Raw genomic sequence first — 16,527 nt, 5'->3', positions numbered from 1 at the left:
TACACAGGAAGCTGCCGAAGAGGCTGATTCATCATCTTCGGTGTAAAATATGCGACTGATGGGTGAGGCAGTGTGGCTGGGTGGAGGTGGGGGCGGGGCTTAGTTTGTCAGATTTCAGTTCTCCAAGTGTATTTAGGTAACAAGAAAGTAGGAGGCAAGGATGTACAAGAAAATAGGAGATTAAGATAAAAATGATAATTAAAAGGATGCCGATAAGGATATCATCATCTGGCTTCCTGCTTCTCTCAGTCGTACTCGGGCTGTGAGCCACTGGAGGTACATGAAAGCATTTTATAAAGTCATGGAGAAATTCAGCAAGAGTATAAAACCAAAGAACATCCTTCTCTCAGCAATAGATGATTTTGAGTTCTTGGTGAGTTCTCCAATGCAGGAATCTGATTGGTTGTGTTACGAGGCATGCGGTTGTGCAGTAACGACAGATCACAATCCGATTTCAGTCAGGAACCCTAAAGTCAGAGGAACCTTATTTCCACATGCTATCATATATTTGGTGGTCTGGATCTACTCTGGGATCTCCCATGACCTTCCACTTGCAGGTGTGCTCCTAAATGCCTTCACTAAGTTGGCGTAAGCTCCAGCACTGAACAGAACCGCCACTGTATCAGTGCCACACAGGAAAACTGATTGTGAGGCACAGAAGGAGGAGCCTGTGTGAAGGTGAAAACATGTTCACAACACTGTGCAACTGTGCAACAGATGCACAGGCTTTCTGAAGGTCTTAAAAGTTTTTCTTTGGACATGGACTTAACACAACACACTGCCCACAAGTCGACAATCTACCAAAGAACAAAATTTAAATTGTAGCTTTATCTTTGTTATAACAAACCTGTCACAAAACACAGTTTGTTTCCATTTCTTTAGTTGAAAATATGAAAAATGTCAAAGAGGCTCTGCCATGGTTTGGAGCCACATTTAAGTCAGTGGTGCGTGAGATCTTTTTAAAACTGATGGAATTATGAGCACACAAAAGTACCATCAGATTTTGATCCACACCATCTGGAAAGTATGTCATTGGTAATGACTTCAAAACACAGTAAACACAGCATAAAGGAATACTAACAGTCATGGACTGGCCTCCCCAGAGCCAAACTCAAACAACAGAATGGAACATTATTCTGCTCACCTCAAGAAAACCAGCTCTGCAGCTGTGGATGGAGGAAGATAATAATGCTTGTTAGGTAAAGTGTGATCAGCTGTGTGATCAGCTGTGTGTAATTACCTGCCTCAAGAGTGTCACACAATCCTCAAAGGAGAGAAGGTGATGATCAGCTTTCAACTACTGCCATACATGTAATTGAGAATAAAAAGGAAATAAAGAACAAGGGAGTGTCCTGCGTCCAGGGCATTTTCAAGTTTGGGCAGGAGCTGAATAGACCATGTTAAACCTGACAAAAAAGGGGCATTATTACAGTTATTATTATTATTATTATTATTATTATTATTATTATTATTATTATTATTATTATTATTGTTGTTGTTGTTGCAGCAGACAAAGAAACAGACACAGCAAACAGAACAAAAGGCAGGGATATCCAAAGAAGAGCTTTGAATGTGCTTCAAGAAGCCCAGCAAACTATTTCTGAAGACTATTTAAAGAAAGCCACCTCAGAAAGTTCAGACTGTGCTGAATAATATCAGTGGTTGAACAAAATATTGATTTTCAAGCTCATTACAAATGTACAAACTGTTTTTGCCTGGTGTACTAAATTTTTAAATATGGTTGACAGAACAATTTGATATGACTGGATGTAGTATGACTTGTACAAGGTGTCTGCGTGTGTTTAATGATGAAGAACCTGTTACTTGGCAAATTTTCTGGGTTGATTTTGAGATGAAGGACTTCATTCTTGAATCTACATGAGATCAGAGAAAGTCAACGTGAAGTGAGCGGACCTTGAGTTAACCTTTCCTCAACTTTGATGTGTGTGATTGTAATTACTACCAGTGAGAGCATCTGAAATGTTCTATAGCAACCAACCATTAGCTACAAATCGATGCATGATGCAGGAATGTGGACAAACCTCCCTCTCCCTGGCCACTTCTTCTTCCAGGGCAACAGTCTTATTGCGGTTTATGAAATAGTGAGGACATTTAATCTATTTAATGTGTTCCTGGAATTTCCACCTTCCACCATTTGCATGAACACAATTTTTCCATCAGACCATTTTCACGTCTACTGATTCATGTCCATGTACACAAAGTGAATATTTTCCACTTTTAGAGGGCCAGAAGTCTGCATTTGGAAGCAGAGGAGTGGGTGGCATCATGAATGATTTCACCACTCACACCAGAGACCATGGTTTGACTGCCAGACTTGACACATTTTTTTTTCATATTCTATTTTTTTGTAAATGAGCTTTGTCATGAATATTTCACATTTTGCTATGAGACTGGGGTCTCCTAGGGAATACTGAGGTCTTCTCAAGCCATTCCAAGAGGCATAATCTCCAGTGTGTTGTGAGTCCGCAGCTGCTCCTATATAGACAAGTCTGATAAACCTTCCATACAAGGTGCCCAAAAGGCATTCTAATCTGATGTCCAAACTTACTCTTTTGATGGAGAGGAGTAGCAGCTCCACTCTGAACTCGTCCTGAATGGCTAAGCTGATCACTGTAAGGTTGAGCTCAAAACCTTTTTTAAGCAAGCTTATTTCTGCCACTTGTATCCAGAGTTTCTGACTATGAATAAAGTAGAATAACCAAGCAGTCAAAAGCCCAAATAATTGTTGTAGTTACGTCTAGGACCCCAATTGTACTTGTAGGCAGGCTACAAACTTCAAGCAACTGTTCACCAAAAGGAATAATCACTCATGAAAGATAGAATAATGCATTTGAACACAGAAATAGTCCTTGTTCTCATCCTTATACACTGGGAACAAGGATCATGGAAACAGGCAAACAGGATGACGTGACAGAAAGTTTCCAAGTCTTTATGTGGGGAAAAAAAAGTCTACACCACAGAAGAACCTATAATGGTTACACAAATCAGGAAAATGAGCATTAGAATCTGACAGGAGACAGGTTATATACACACTGTGAGCCAATGAGACACAGGAGGGAGCAAAGCACAGGTGAAAAAGACAACAGCAGGTGAAGCCAGTAAGGTGGGTCAGATAATGAGAGAGGAAGGAAAAGAACAGGAAGCAAAAGTAGAAATGGGATCACAACCAGATAAAACAGGAATCCAAAACTCAACATAACAAAAACCTTGGCCGTGGAAGGCATCTCTGCCACCGAGTCAGGCTGTAAATTACACAGGTGTCTAACCAGATTTGACCTTTGATATATAAATGTCACTACTCCCTCATTTTATACTATTTCAGTAAAACTTAATCACAATGTGAATGTGAAATCTTGAGTCATTGCCAAAAACATTTTTTGCAAGCTCACAGGGACCTTGACCTTTTACTATGGAATGCTAATCAGTTCATTGTTGAATTTAAGTGAATGTTTATGCCAAATTATATATCAGCAAATATCCCTCAAGGCATTGCTGATATATTGCTTTCATATAAGAATTAGATGCAGGATGGTCAGTGAGCTTGACCTTCGTTGCAGAGGCTTAAAAAGTAACTCGTGCAAAAATGCATTATGTCCAGATCAAGCTCCGTGCAAGCATGTGAAGGCAGAAGCAATTTTACAAAAGATAACATGAACGTTGACCCCATGTTAATGTTTGCTCACTTCTACTCAAAAAAAAAATATACATATATATTTTTGTAAACTTCAGACAGGAATTTTTCATCCTTCCTTCCTAAGAATTTTATAAGTTTTATCTTGGGTGCCTTAAAAAAGAGGTGCTTATGATTTAAAGCTTCCGTCGAGAGAGCACAACTCACCACAGATCACGTGTTTTGGCTTCATGGAATCCCCATGGATATCGTTTCTGATCGGGGTCCTCAATTCACTTCCAGCATGTGGAAGGAGTTCTGTTCTTCGATTTGAGCCCAGATTAGTCTCCCTTCTGGGTTTCATCTTCAGACTAATGAGCATACCAAGAGAATGAACCAACCCTCTGATGTGCAGTATCATCCAACACATCCACCTGGAGCAGTCAACTGGCCTGGGCTGAATACGCTTACAATTCACCCACTTTATCTGCAGCTGGTCTCTCACCTTTTGAATCATCTTGGGGGTATCAGCCCCCTCTGTTCCTATATGTTGAAGGTAAGTACTTAGTTTCTTCAGTGCAGAACCAGCCTTCGCTGGTGTCGTTGGCTTTCAGAATCAGAATACTTTAATAATCCTTAAGGAAATTATATGAGGAGGGATGCAGGCGGCAACCTAAGAACCTCACTATCGTCCAGGCTGAAAGGTTTGGCTTTCTACAAAAAAATGTTCCTTTACATATGAATCTGGCAAATTCTCTCCAAACCTTGTTGTAACTAGGGGTGGGAATTTAACGCCTAAATTCCACTTAATTAATTTGAAATAAAAAAATAGCGCGTTTCAGAAAAAAATAATGCATTTAATCACACTTTGCATTCCAAGCAAAGGGGAACTTTTGTCAATGCACGATTTCCTGGTATACCAATTACATCGATCCAAACATCAGAGCTACAAAGATTCAGAAGGAATCGCGTTGCTAGGACAGATCAAATTTTTTCTTTCAAAAGACTACTTGACGGAAACCTTGATAAAAGCAGTGTTTTGTGCAAACTGTGCAAAAAGGAGTTTGCATGCCACCAAAGCACTTCAACCTTGCGGTACCATCTAAATGCAGCAACATGTTGCAGCGAGCACAGAAACTGTGGGAGCTGTTAGCGCTCGTAGCACGAGTACCAACAAAAGGTGCTGGCAGCCCAAACTTATTGAAATGACAGGCTTCAGGACCAAAATCAGTAAGTCAACATCGCACAAAGTTACAGATTCTCTCGGAAAATGGATTGTTCTGGACTGTTGCAGGAACAGTGTAAAGACAAAGAGCTTCCTCCCCTCTTCATTGTCTTCAGACTCTGATTCAGATGAGGAAGCCCTGTGTAACAGGGCCCTGAGTTTGTACAGAGCGAAATCCACCATCAGCAAGACAGACCGCCCACTGGAGTGGTGGTCCAGCCGAGCAGGGACCCACCCACAGCCGTCTGTCCTGGCCTGCAAGTATTTGATTAGTCCTGCCACTTCCCTCCCATGTGAGAGACTGTTCTCACTTGCAGGTCACATAGTAACAACAAAGAAAGCTGCCTTGAGCTCTGAAAATGTGAACATCTTTCCCTAAATAAACTGGGTTTTTCAGTACACATGACACTGCTTTCCCAAAAATCAGTTACATATATATTTTTGTTACATTGATATTCCAAACTGGAGTTGTCATCCGGGAAGACAGGATATATCCTGAAGAGTTTTCTAGTCATTCACAGGCCACATAACGAGAGATAATCATTCACACTTTCACACCTTACCTATATGTATTTAGACTTTCTAAGGAACCCAGAGTACGCAGAGAATCCGGAAATAATCTGTCATAAACAGGCACAGGGAGAACTCCACACTGTCTGCATTTAGGTTCTCTAGTTACACAAAACCTTTTAAAAAAGGGAGTAGATATTAACCTAACCCAATCCCAACCTGAACATCCAGATTCTCTAAACCATTAGTTGTCAGACTGAAAATAGAAGTGTCATTTTTGAAGGGTGTGGTTTGTGGCTCAGCTGCAGCGGAGGGGTGGAGAAGTGGGTTCAGGGTGTGGTGCCAGGGGAGGCTGACTCACACATCTGACCTAATTGGGTCTCCCCTGTTAATGATGTTGCTGGGACCGGAGGCAAGAGTGATGAGGGCCACAGAAAACAGAGGAGCAGGAAAGCTGCTCCTTTAAAAACTGAAAAATAAAAAAGATGCTGAAACACTAAAACGCTATGGTCGTCAGGTCCTTCATTGTCAAAATCTTTAAGACCGTATCCCAAAACTTTTTATGTCTTTAAAACGTTCAAAAAACCAAATGCCTTAACATTAGTCTGAGACAGTATGCTTTAAACATACAGTCCAATTATATCACAGTGCTTATCTTGAATAGCAAATATCATATACTGTGCATTTAATGGTGTTGATTGTCCAGTAACCTTAATCAACTTAAGCCCTCAGTCACATAAAGACAAAAAGGCAGCATTATGCAACTGGAAAACACCAACTTTCACATGTCACATTTCTCCCCTTTGCATGCATCTACACAACAGCTAACTCTGACAGAAGCTTTCACAGCCCTGCACACAAGATTGTTGGATAACCTGCTTTGGAAAGTTAGTGCAAATCATTAATTTTATATTCAGTTGATGATTGCATTCATCAGACATAAACTCAAACATCAGCTGAATATAAAATTCAACCTCTGTGGGCTACTCTTTGAGAGACCAGAGGTTTACCAGTAACTGTGACATCAACAACCTTTATGAAACAGGAATATTTCTATCTAACTTTACTGCACTCAGTGTAATTGTTGTTGAGATATTTCCCTCTGAACCAAAGTGGACAGAAAATCTGTAAGATCACAGTGTTAGCATGGATAGAAATTAACAGGTTAAGAGAGTCAAAGGTCTTTCTCAGGTCAAAATCAATACTGCGTGTTTGTGAAGACCTCGATTCCACAGCAGCTCCTCCTCCGCCTCCTGCTCTGTGTATTTTTTTAAATGTCTGTAAAGGCTCAGAGAACGAATGAATTTATTAACTTGCTTCAGCTGAGTGCCATGTTAGATAGGTTGCCCTCTGACACACACACTGCAGAGTGGGTGAGCACAGTATTGATCTGAAACATCTCATCTCAGCACCGGATTACTCTATCAGAATGAAGGAGGGAGCGATCAGACAGCAGAGCCAGGGAGAAGCTGCTGATGAAGAAGACATACGAGATGAGGTAGATGTGTTAAACCAATCGACTTCTTTCAAACCTTTATTAAAATGTAGTCCCACACATAACCTTCGTTAACCATTTGTCTCTTCTGTTAATGCTCCAACATCTCTGTTCCTCAAACAGCTCTGCCTCGTTAGCAGCCTTACCACTCCTCGTTAACTGTAATTCCTCTCCTCATTAAAGAAAGGCAGCTCTGAAAAAACAGTTTCAGTGTAATGAAAAAGTTCCTCACAGGATCTGAGAAGAAGAAGAAAAAAGCTCAGCTCTGGGGTTTTGGATTTCCTTTAGAAGTCTGGGTTTCAGGAAGAAACCAAGTATCTGGCACACTTTCAGTCCAGTGGGGACCCTCTTCAGGAAAATTATCCTCCTGATGAAGTGTGCTTTATATAGAAATAATATACCATAATTTCATCACACATACTGGATGGTGCTAGTTCATAATGTAGTATTAATGTAGTATTAGTTAAATTTGAAAATGTCAGTGTTCATTATGCATTAATCTATGGAACGTCAGCAGAACCCAGACCAAAGTTAAAGTGCAGCATAGTGAACTACATTTCTGAGTTCAGTGTTATTGTAATGTTTTCACTGTGTGTAAAGCTAAACATGTAGAACAATAATGTAACATCTGTGGCATGATCACAATTTTTTCAAATGATGTAACACAACATGCAGTCTCTTCTGTAAATCGAGCAGTGAGAGATTACATGACACTTTGACTGAAATTAAACAAACTGCAGATTTTTAAACACGTCACTTGAATCATCAGGTCCATTATCTCTCAGCAGCAGCCAGTATTGCTGCATCTGGTACATGTACAATTGTGGTCTGAAGTTTCAATCCACTCATCGTGGATGAGGATGTCATGATGATTTTACCCTATCACTGATTTCTTTGAAAAGTTTCTTTTCCAGGGTGGAATGATTGACTCCGCGTCATATAACGTGCGGAGGGGGTGAAAGAGGCGAAGCAGCGCTACAGGAGGAAACTAGAGTCACAACTCCAACAGAGTGACTCTAGGAGCCTGTGGCAGGGACTAAGGACAATAACGGACTATAAAGCACCAACAACCGGTATGACAAACGCGGCCGTGACTCTGGCAGACGAGCTGAACACTTTCTATGCTCGCTTCGAGGCTGCAGCTAAGGACTCCAACAATGCTAGTGCTAGCGGCGCTAACGGCTGCAGACAGGAAGATACTGCTAGCACCGGAAACGTGCTCGTCATCTCCGAGCATGAAGTAAGGAGAGCCTTCAAAAGAGTGAACACCAGGAAAGCAGCAGGACCAGACAGCATACCAGCTAGCTCCTGTGTTCACTGAGATTATCAACATCTCTTTATCTCAGTCGGTGATCCCCACATTCTTCAAAGAGTCCATCATTGTTCCTGTCCCGAAGAAACCCCACCCTGCTTCTCTCAATGACTATCGCCCTGTAGCCCTCACCTCAGTAGTGATGAAGTGCTTTGAACGCCTGGTCAGAGACTTCATCATTTCTTCACTACCAGACACACTGGACCCACTACAGTTCGCTTACCGTCCAAATCGTTCCACAGACGATGCCATCTCTCATCTCCTCCACACATCACTAACTCACTTGGACACTAGAAGGGGGAATTATGTTAAAATGCTCTTCATGGACTACAGCTCTGCATTTAATACCATAATTCCCTCCACACTCACCACCAAGCTGGAGCATCTGGGACTCAGCTCATCTATGTGTCAGTGGATCTCCAACTTCCTAACTGGCAGACCACAGGCAGTAAGGATGGGCGGACATGTCTCAGCCTCCACCACTCTCAGTACTGGAGCCCCCCAGGGGTGTGTTCTGAGCCCCCTGCTGTACTCTTTGTACACATATGACTGTGTGGCCACTACCAGCTCCACCACCATCATCAAGTTTGCTGACGACACCGTCGTGGTGGGCCTGATCTCTGATAACAACGAGACGGCCTACCTGAAGGAGATTAGGAATCTGGAGAACTGGTGCCAGAGGAACAACCTCCTTCTAAACGTCAGTAAGACAAAGGAGCTGATAGTGGACTTCAGCACTAAGCAGGAGAGGAACTACCAGACCCCCGTCATCAATGAGTGCCCAGTGGAGAGAGTGGACAGCTTCAAATACCTCGGAGTTCACATCACGCGGGACCTGTCATGGTCCTGTCACATCAACACCGTGGTGAAAAAGGCCCGTCAGCGTCTCTACCACCTCAGACGCTTGAGAGACTTCCAACTGCCCTCCAAGGTGCTCAGGAACTTTTACTCGTGCACCATAGAGAGCATCCTGACGGGAAACATCTTAACCTGGTTCGGGAACAGCACCATGCAGGACAGACGAGCTCTACAGAGGGTTGTGCGGTCAGCTGAGCGCACCATCCGCTCCGAGCTCCCTGACCTGCACTCAATCTACAGCAGGCGGTGCTGGACCAAGGCCAGGAAGATCGTGAAGGACCTCAGCCATCCCAACAACAGACTGTTCTCTCTGTTGAGGTCAGGAAAGCGATTCCGCTCCCTGAAGACCAACACAGAGAGACTGAGGAGGAGCTTCTTCCCGCAGGCGATACGGTCTTTCAATCACACCACCACACAGTACTGACCCACACATACAGTTCTTACACACACTGGACATTCTGGACATTGTTTTCAATTCATCACTTAAATCACTTTAAGCATATTTGCATTGCAGAAGACATAATGTGGATTGCACAACACTGGACATTATATTCTTCATTTCCAGTTAATACTTGTACAGCTGCTGTTATTGTGTATATATTTATTTATATTTCTTCATACATTCTTATATAGTTCTATACTGTGTATTGTGTATTTTGTTGTACAGTTATTTTATTTTCAACTTTAATTTATATATTTTATCTTATTCTTTCCCAGTTAAATTTACCCTTCATTCTAATTTGTGTTGTACAGTTATTTCATTTTTAACCTTAATTTATATTTTATTCCTTCCTAGTTAAATTTACCCTTTTTAATTTTTCATATTTATTTCCTATCTTATTCATAGCCCTTTTTTTTTCTTCTTTAGGTCACGAGCAGTTGTCTAAGCATTTCACTGCATATCGTACTGTGTATGACTGTGTACGTGACAAATAAAAATTTGAATTTGAATTTGAATTTTGAATTACTTTGAAAAACAAGAACTGGGTGAAAAAATTTGAATTAATTTTTGATTATGTCTAATCCACACAGGGTCAAACGTATGCATAAACACTTACATCTTTTTTTTAACTTGACAAGGCCGAAGCCTTTTAACTTCTCATTATTGATCAATATTGACTACAGCTGGTAGTATCTCTTTGTAGCATTAAGAAGGATTTGTCTGACAGTGCTCATCGGATTGATCAACACTCAGAACAATGGGGAAGTCCAAGAAATTCTGTGGAGATCTGACAAGGAGAATTTTAGATTGTCACATGTTGGGAAGGCCTCCTGGGGCCATTTCTAAACAAATTCATACACACAAATGTAGAATTATTTGAATTGCATAAGTACAAGTTATTTAGATTACCAATGTCTGGAAGAAGGACCAAACTGTTAACCTTAGATGAGAGAATTTGGATTTTCAGGAAAAACCCAGAAACCACCAAAGTTCAGAACTGCCATAAACTAATTGACGATATATGAGACATTGACCTTGACCTTTTGTGTAATACAGAAAATCCAAAATAAATCCAAACTTGTGCACCCAGTTCTCTTTTTTCAAAGTAATTAAAGATGTATGCTTTACAGTTCTTCTACCCAGGCAATAGAACAATTCAAAGAATTAATAAAAAGCCCCAAATTACCCTGACATTCATGTCCATGATGAGTGGATAGGAACTGTCGAACTGCTGCTAAAGGACATTGTGTACCCGTGCGTGAGAAAAAGGCAACATGTGTCAAAACAGCATTAAACACCATAGAATGAGAAGTTATGGTGCTGAGAGAGCGTACTGTAGCATATACTTAAGTATTCAGAGCAGTCTGAAGGCTGAGGCATTTGAACAAAAGTGATTACTTTTACATGTTGAACTAATTGTTTCAAAGTTTAACCACATTTAATATGAACATTCAACAATGTGACACAGCATATGGCAAAATAAGGAAAAACACATGACTGTGGAAAGCCTTTAAAAATACTTAACACTATAGATGAATATGGTAATGATGATGCAACCACTTGAAAGCACCAAAAAAGGTAACAAAGCACTTAACTACACAAAATTTTAACTTCGGAGCTTGTGTAAAGTAAAGCTAAAAAAAGATTCTAGCAATGTGTTTAAAGTTGATGTTAAATTATAAATTGTGTCAGGGCAGCCATGAAAGATGCCCCGGGAAAGAAAACTAGTGCAGTGAATGTGGCACCACTCTGGTCCAGTTTCCTATACATTAGCTGAGTATTGATGTGTCAGTTTTTATCCTGATGCGACGTCATGCTTCATGTGAGCAGCAGGCGTCGGGTCATCTCTGCAGACGGGTGGAATCGGGCCGAATTAAAAAATGCCTTCACTGGGAGACGACAGTAACTGCAACATCAAAACTCATCTTTACATCATTTGCATAAAGATCAGTACTAAGCTAGAACAGTGATACTGTGTGTGTGTGTGTGTGTGTGTGTGTGTGTGTGTGTGTGTGTGTGTGTGTGTGTGTGTGTGTGTGTGTGTGTGTGTGTGTGTGTGTGCACGCTAATTAATTCACCCACTCCCAGCATTTTAAACGTTTAAGCCAAGCCTGGGGTTTATAGTAACTCTGGATATTAAGCAAATCTCATAGTGAAGTGTGTGTGTGTTTCTGTTTGTGTGTGTGTTTCTGTTTGTGTGTGTGTGTTAGCATTAGCTGCATTGCTGTATCAAGCTAATCCTTAAGATAACAGTGAGCTTTGTGCACGCACACATGAACACACACTTCTGAGCAGACTATCACTTGGACCGTCCCTGAACACCGGTATTGTGTTTATCTGACGTTCTGAAGCTCTGCTCAGAACACAGTTACTGTTTTTAAATAATAACCAGCTGTGGTTTCTTTACCATGTGTCTTACTGCTTTGCTGGTTAGTCATCAGATTAACATATTTAATGAGCTCACGCTGGCACCTTTATAGGATGGCAGTTATATGCACTCTCATAGTACCATGCGTCTCAGTCCCACAAATAATCTACGCCTGGCTTTATATTTATTGCATTACCTTTAGTATTGTCATGCTCTCACACAGACTTTCTCTTTTGTGTGACGTTTAAGGAATTAGGTTAGTGCACAAAGTCGACTGTAACCGGGTTTCTGGCAGCTGGAGCATTAAGCTTTAACTAACAGGTTGCTGTGCTGTGATCGAGCTCTGTTAGTATGCCAGCTGCCGTATTGATTCAGAATTGATCCAAACAGCAGCTGCCAGCGAATAGTGGACCACGGGTGGTGGAAACACTGAGACCAAGTCTGACTGGTGGTGGATTTTGGCTCAGCGTGTGCTAAAAATACTAAAAAGTTCCCTCAGAGACTCCTCTGGTCACTTCAGATGTCAAAAAGTTGGCATGTTAATCAATTCATTGTGAACTTGATGAAAAACCAATTAAAACTGCAGTTTTATACCATTGTTCTATCGAAACACGGCAGAGGAAGTCAATGAAGAAAACAAAGCTTCAACTGATGTGAGTGTGTTTGAAATTCTACTGATATTTTGTTATTTTGCAGTTTTTGATGCCTAAAAGCTCTTAAATTAGGAAATGAGCAAAATTTTCTAATGTATGAAAGCAATAAATTATAAAATTATGTGTGTGTTTATGGATTTGTCTCATTTATATAACCATCACTTGAAGTGACATTAGCCAGCTTTTAGTTTTTAATGTTACAATAAATGTCCATATGGTTAATGGACTGTAACACTTATCCAACGTATTCCCATGGAGGTCAAGGACAGAGCAGGAAATCAAAATATCAGTGAAGACTCAGAAACCTGAGCCACTGGTCCTCCTTCCATAGAAGTGAAGACGAATTTAGATTTCTGGATGTGAAAATCAATGTTATACATCTCTTTGCACAGATTCATGAATCCATGAATCCATAACTGTCATGAACATTTGAATTCCACGTCAGAGGGATGAGTTTAAAATACCTTCGTGTTTTTGTGTTTAAAGCACCGAACAGCAGCCGCTGTCCTGCTCTGCTCATCGATCTGTCAGAATCATTACTCTTAGACTCAGCTCGTGTTGTGTCACAATAGCGGATAGTTTCCTGTCTGCAAAACAGACGGCCATTCACAGTTGCCTGGATGGATCAAATAACAGCACCTCAATGAGTGCAGTAATGCATGTCATTACAACTCATTTCACAAATTTGGACTGACTTTCAATGAGCAATCAGGCATCTTCAAACAGTTTTGGAATCCAGCGTCTCATTTGTGAAGATACTCTGGTTTAACTCATCGGGCTTATTTAGGCAACACTCACAGTCCAATGAGGCCGTCCATGTAAAATAATCAGTTTCTTCAGACAGGCAGCTTTCTGCTCACCACCAAACATTTTAATCTGCTGCCTTTTTGTAAATCTGACCACACAGCAGGAAAAATAAAAGTACTAGTGGATGAACAAATCCAGATGTAGGATTTGCTTGATTTAGGCCACCAACATGTCCTCCATCTCTGATTCTGTTGCTCTTTACACTCAGTACTCATTTATATTAATCTCAAGTCAACAATAATCGAGCTGTTCCACTAATAATGTCATGGTCCTGGGTCATTTTGGCCCAGCGTTTTGTGTTTCCTTGAAGTTCATTTTTGTGCTTTGTGTTTATTCTGATTTTGTATTGGTTTAGGGTTGAACCTGTAGTTTGGTGTGTGTATTCAGCCCTACCTGTGTCTGTCCTTGGTGCTCTGTTCATGTCCCCGTGTTGTGTTGTAAATCAGTCTGTGTGTTCCTGCTTTACTTTGAAGGCTCATGTTCTGGATTTCCTATTCTATTTTGAAGGTCTGTGTCTGTTGTCATTGTGTTCAGCTTGTGTCCTCCGGTCCTCATGTGTATTAGGTTCAGCTGTTCTTCCCTCCTGTGTGTGATTACCTGATTACCTTGTGTGTGTATATTTAGTGGGTGTCGGTCTGTGTTCATTGTCGGCTCGTCTGCGTTCTATGGTGTTCCTGTCTCTGCGTCTCTCTGCCCCGCACCCCTTTTGTATGGTCTCAGGTTTGTCATTTAGTTCTCCCAGTTTAGGTTTCTTCAGTTGTTTTGTCATGCCTCACTGCCTGTTTCTGCCATTGTCACTTTGTAAATAAACATCACTCGTATCATCAGTCACTGCTGCATTTTGGGTCCTCCCTTTCCTCCACACCACACGGCTCACTCCGCCAGCCGTGACAAATAAAGCTTAAAAGCTTTAAAGAAGACATACATGTAGCCTTGGTAAACTAAATGTTGAGATTTCATCTTTTATTTTTTTGTTTACAAAACACTTTTTTAAATTATTTTCATTGATCATGTTCCTCTAAATAATGATGGAGTTATTTTAAGCTTTCTTAAGTCAGTATAATTTTGGCCCAGAGCACGCTTCATAACGAGTGTTTCTGTTATTTTGTCAGCTCATGTCTCAGATGATAGACTGGATCCAGCTCTCTAAATATTGCACAAGGTTGTATTAATATAATATTACATTTGCTGCATCATTTCCTTTATGTCCCAAACAAGCAAATATAATAAAAAAAATCACCATGATTACTAATGATAGTTTTATACGGATGCTCAGCAGCATTTTGCTCATTAGTGGAAACACTTTTTATCCAAACAGAAATCACAAGCCTCTGTGACAAGTGGAGAAATCACCAGGTGTAAATACCTGGTTATTGTTGGTTAATACAACACAGCAACTTGAAATGGAATTAAATTTTCTATATCTGCATGTGCATCATTAGGCAAAGCTATAAGCTAACTGTCTCAAATATTGTAGAGCTTGAATACATAAATGCAGGTTCTGGTACAAAAACATCAAGTTAATTAGCTGAAATCACTGATATTATCTGCATAAAAGCTTAAATGGAGAATACAACTCCTGACATTTTCCATGACCAGCTACAGTGGAGGTCAGCAAACTTCAAAGGAGCCGTTATTGAGTAATTTTTGATCCCAGAAAAATCTGTATGATGTTGAAACACATGTTTGAGCTTTAGAATAAAGGTGCTGCAGCCTGTAGCATATTAAAATTACAGGTAAGTGTAAATCGTTAAAATCTTTTAGAAAATGGGACTAATGGGTCATGTTTTTATAGCAAAAATATCATGATTTTGTTGTATTCATAATTAAAGCAACAAAAGAATGATTTATTAAAAATGGTTTTTCATTGACAAGAAAACAGACCAAGCATGGATTAGGGCTGGACAATATGTAAAAATTTTCCAACCGACAATCGTCAGTCTAATAATCGACGATGGGCGATACATTCGCGCATGCGCAGACTTTTTGATGGGCAGATCAATGTAATCATGCACGGACTGATTACACAGAATTTCAAACATGGACGACCTAATGTCCCAAAAAATTAGGGCTGTCAGCATTATACAGATACAGATACCGGCTGCTTTGCACATCTCTAGCATTGACAGAGACATTTCAGGGATTTAGACTCGGTCTGCACTCCAGATGGGTTAATTGTTAATCATGTTAGTCATGATGACAGCGCATTAATGCTGACAGCACTAAAAAATATATATAAAGCTGCCAATTTCGGATGAAAGAGATAAACCTAAAGATGTAACCAAAGCGGTCTGTCGCTTGTGCAGATGTATAGTGCGAGCAAGTACTCAAACACGACTAACTTGCATGAGCATGTACATGTCCACCATCCAGCTGAGTATGCTAGGCTATCAGCAGCTTCTGCAGCTCCATCAAGCATTTGGGCGCACTCTGAAGAGGGTGCATTTGCTCGCAGATGAAAAAGGGTGTTGTTAAAGCAGCACTATTAATTGGACTTTTGACTGCTTCTATTAGCTCCATCCGGTGTCCTGCCTTTAATGGGTCACCCCTGACTTCTGTCAGTGGAGCAGAGCTGACGCTCCTCCTTCAGACATTGGCTGAAAAGAAAACTCTAACCTGAGACCACACAAGTTCATCGCTGGTGTATTTTCAAAATTAACATCGATGGGCTCATCTGACCCGCTGCTCTCACCGTCGCTCATCTTAAATGGTCAGATTGAAGACCCTGCCTAAATGCTTGTTACACTGAGTCTTAATAAGTGATTTAAGCGCATGAAAATCCATGCGTTGAACTCTGAGCCATTCAGACTCTCTAAGCAGCTTAATTTTAGCCAATGCAGTTCATTATAATAGACCCACATGTCTGAGACAGGTCTTCAGAATCAGGTCAGAGTGCCCCAAAATCATCACAGTTAGCTTCTTTGTCAGATATTCCTCCTTGAACATGGCAATCATTCTAGATTTGCTTTATGTCCTCTTCATAAAATAATGTTGATCACTGTGTATTATGTTACCATTAGCAAGTCTAAATATATAACACAGAATAGAGAATTCATCATTTCCTATAATGACTCTCTTTATCACACAGTTTTATCGTATTCATGCTGCACTGGTCTATGTGGCAGCTCTCTTGCTCATGGAGCCAATCAGAATTGAGTAGTATAAAAGTGAGGAATGAGTTAATTATGTCTCATCACTGGCTAAAGCTCTTCTCAGGCAGAGTCCT

The 16,527-nt window shown here is 40.6% G+C and overlaps 1 protein-coding gene across 2 annotated transcripts in view; it reads right to left on the bottom strand.

Annotated features, from left to right (window-relative positions):
• The window catches only part of LOC308399575 (thyrotropin-releasing hormone-degrading ectoenzyme-like), a 285,055-nt gene that overhangs the window by 246,548 nt on the left and 21,980 nt on the right, over positions 1-16,527 (bottom strand). The gene's annotated exons all lie outside the window — the stretch shown is intronic.

The sequence above is a fragment of the Rhamphochromis sp. 'chilingali' genome (genome assembly GCF_963969265.1).
Source record: "Rhamphochromis sp. 'chilingali' genome assembly, chromosome: 7".
Classification (NCBI taxonomy): Eukaryota; Metazoa; Chordata; class Actinopteri; order Cichliformes; family Cichlidae; genus Rhamphochromis; species Rhamphochromis sp. 'chilingali'.
The sequence above is the reverse complement of the archived record's forward strand: the minus strand, read 5'-3'. Positions and strand labels throughout refer to the sequence as shown.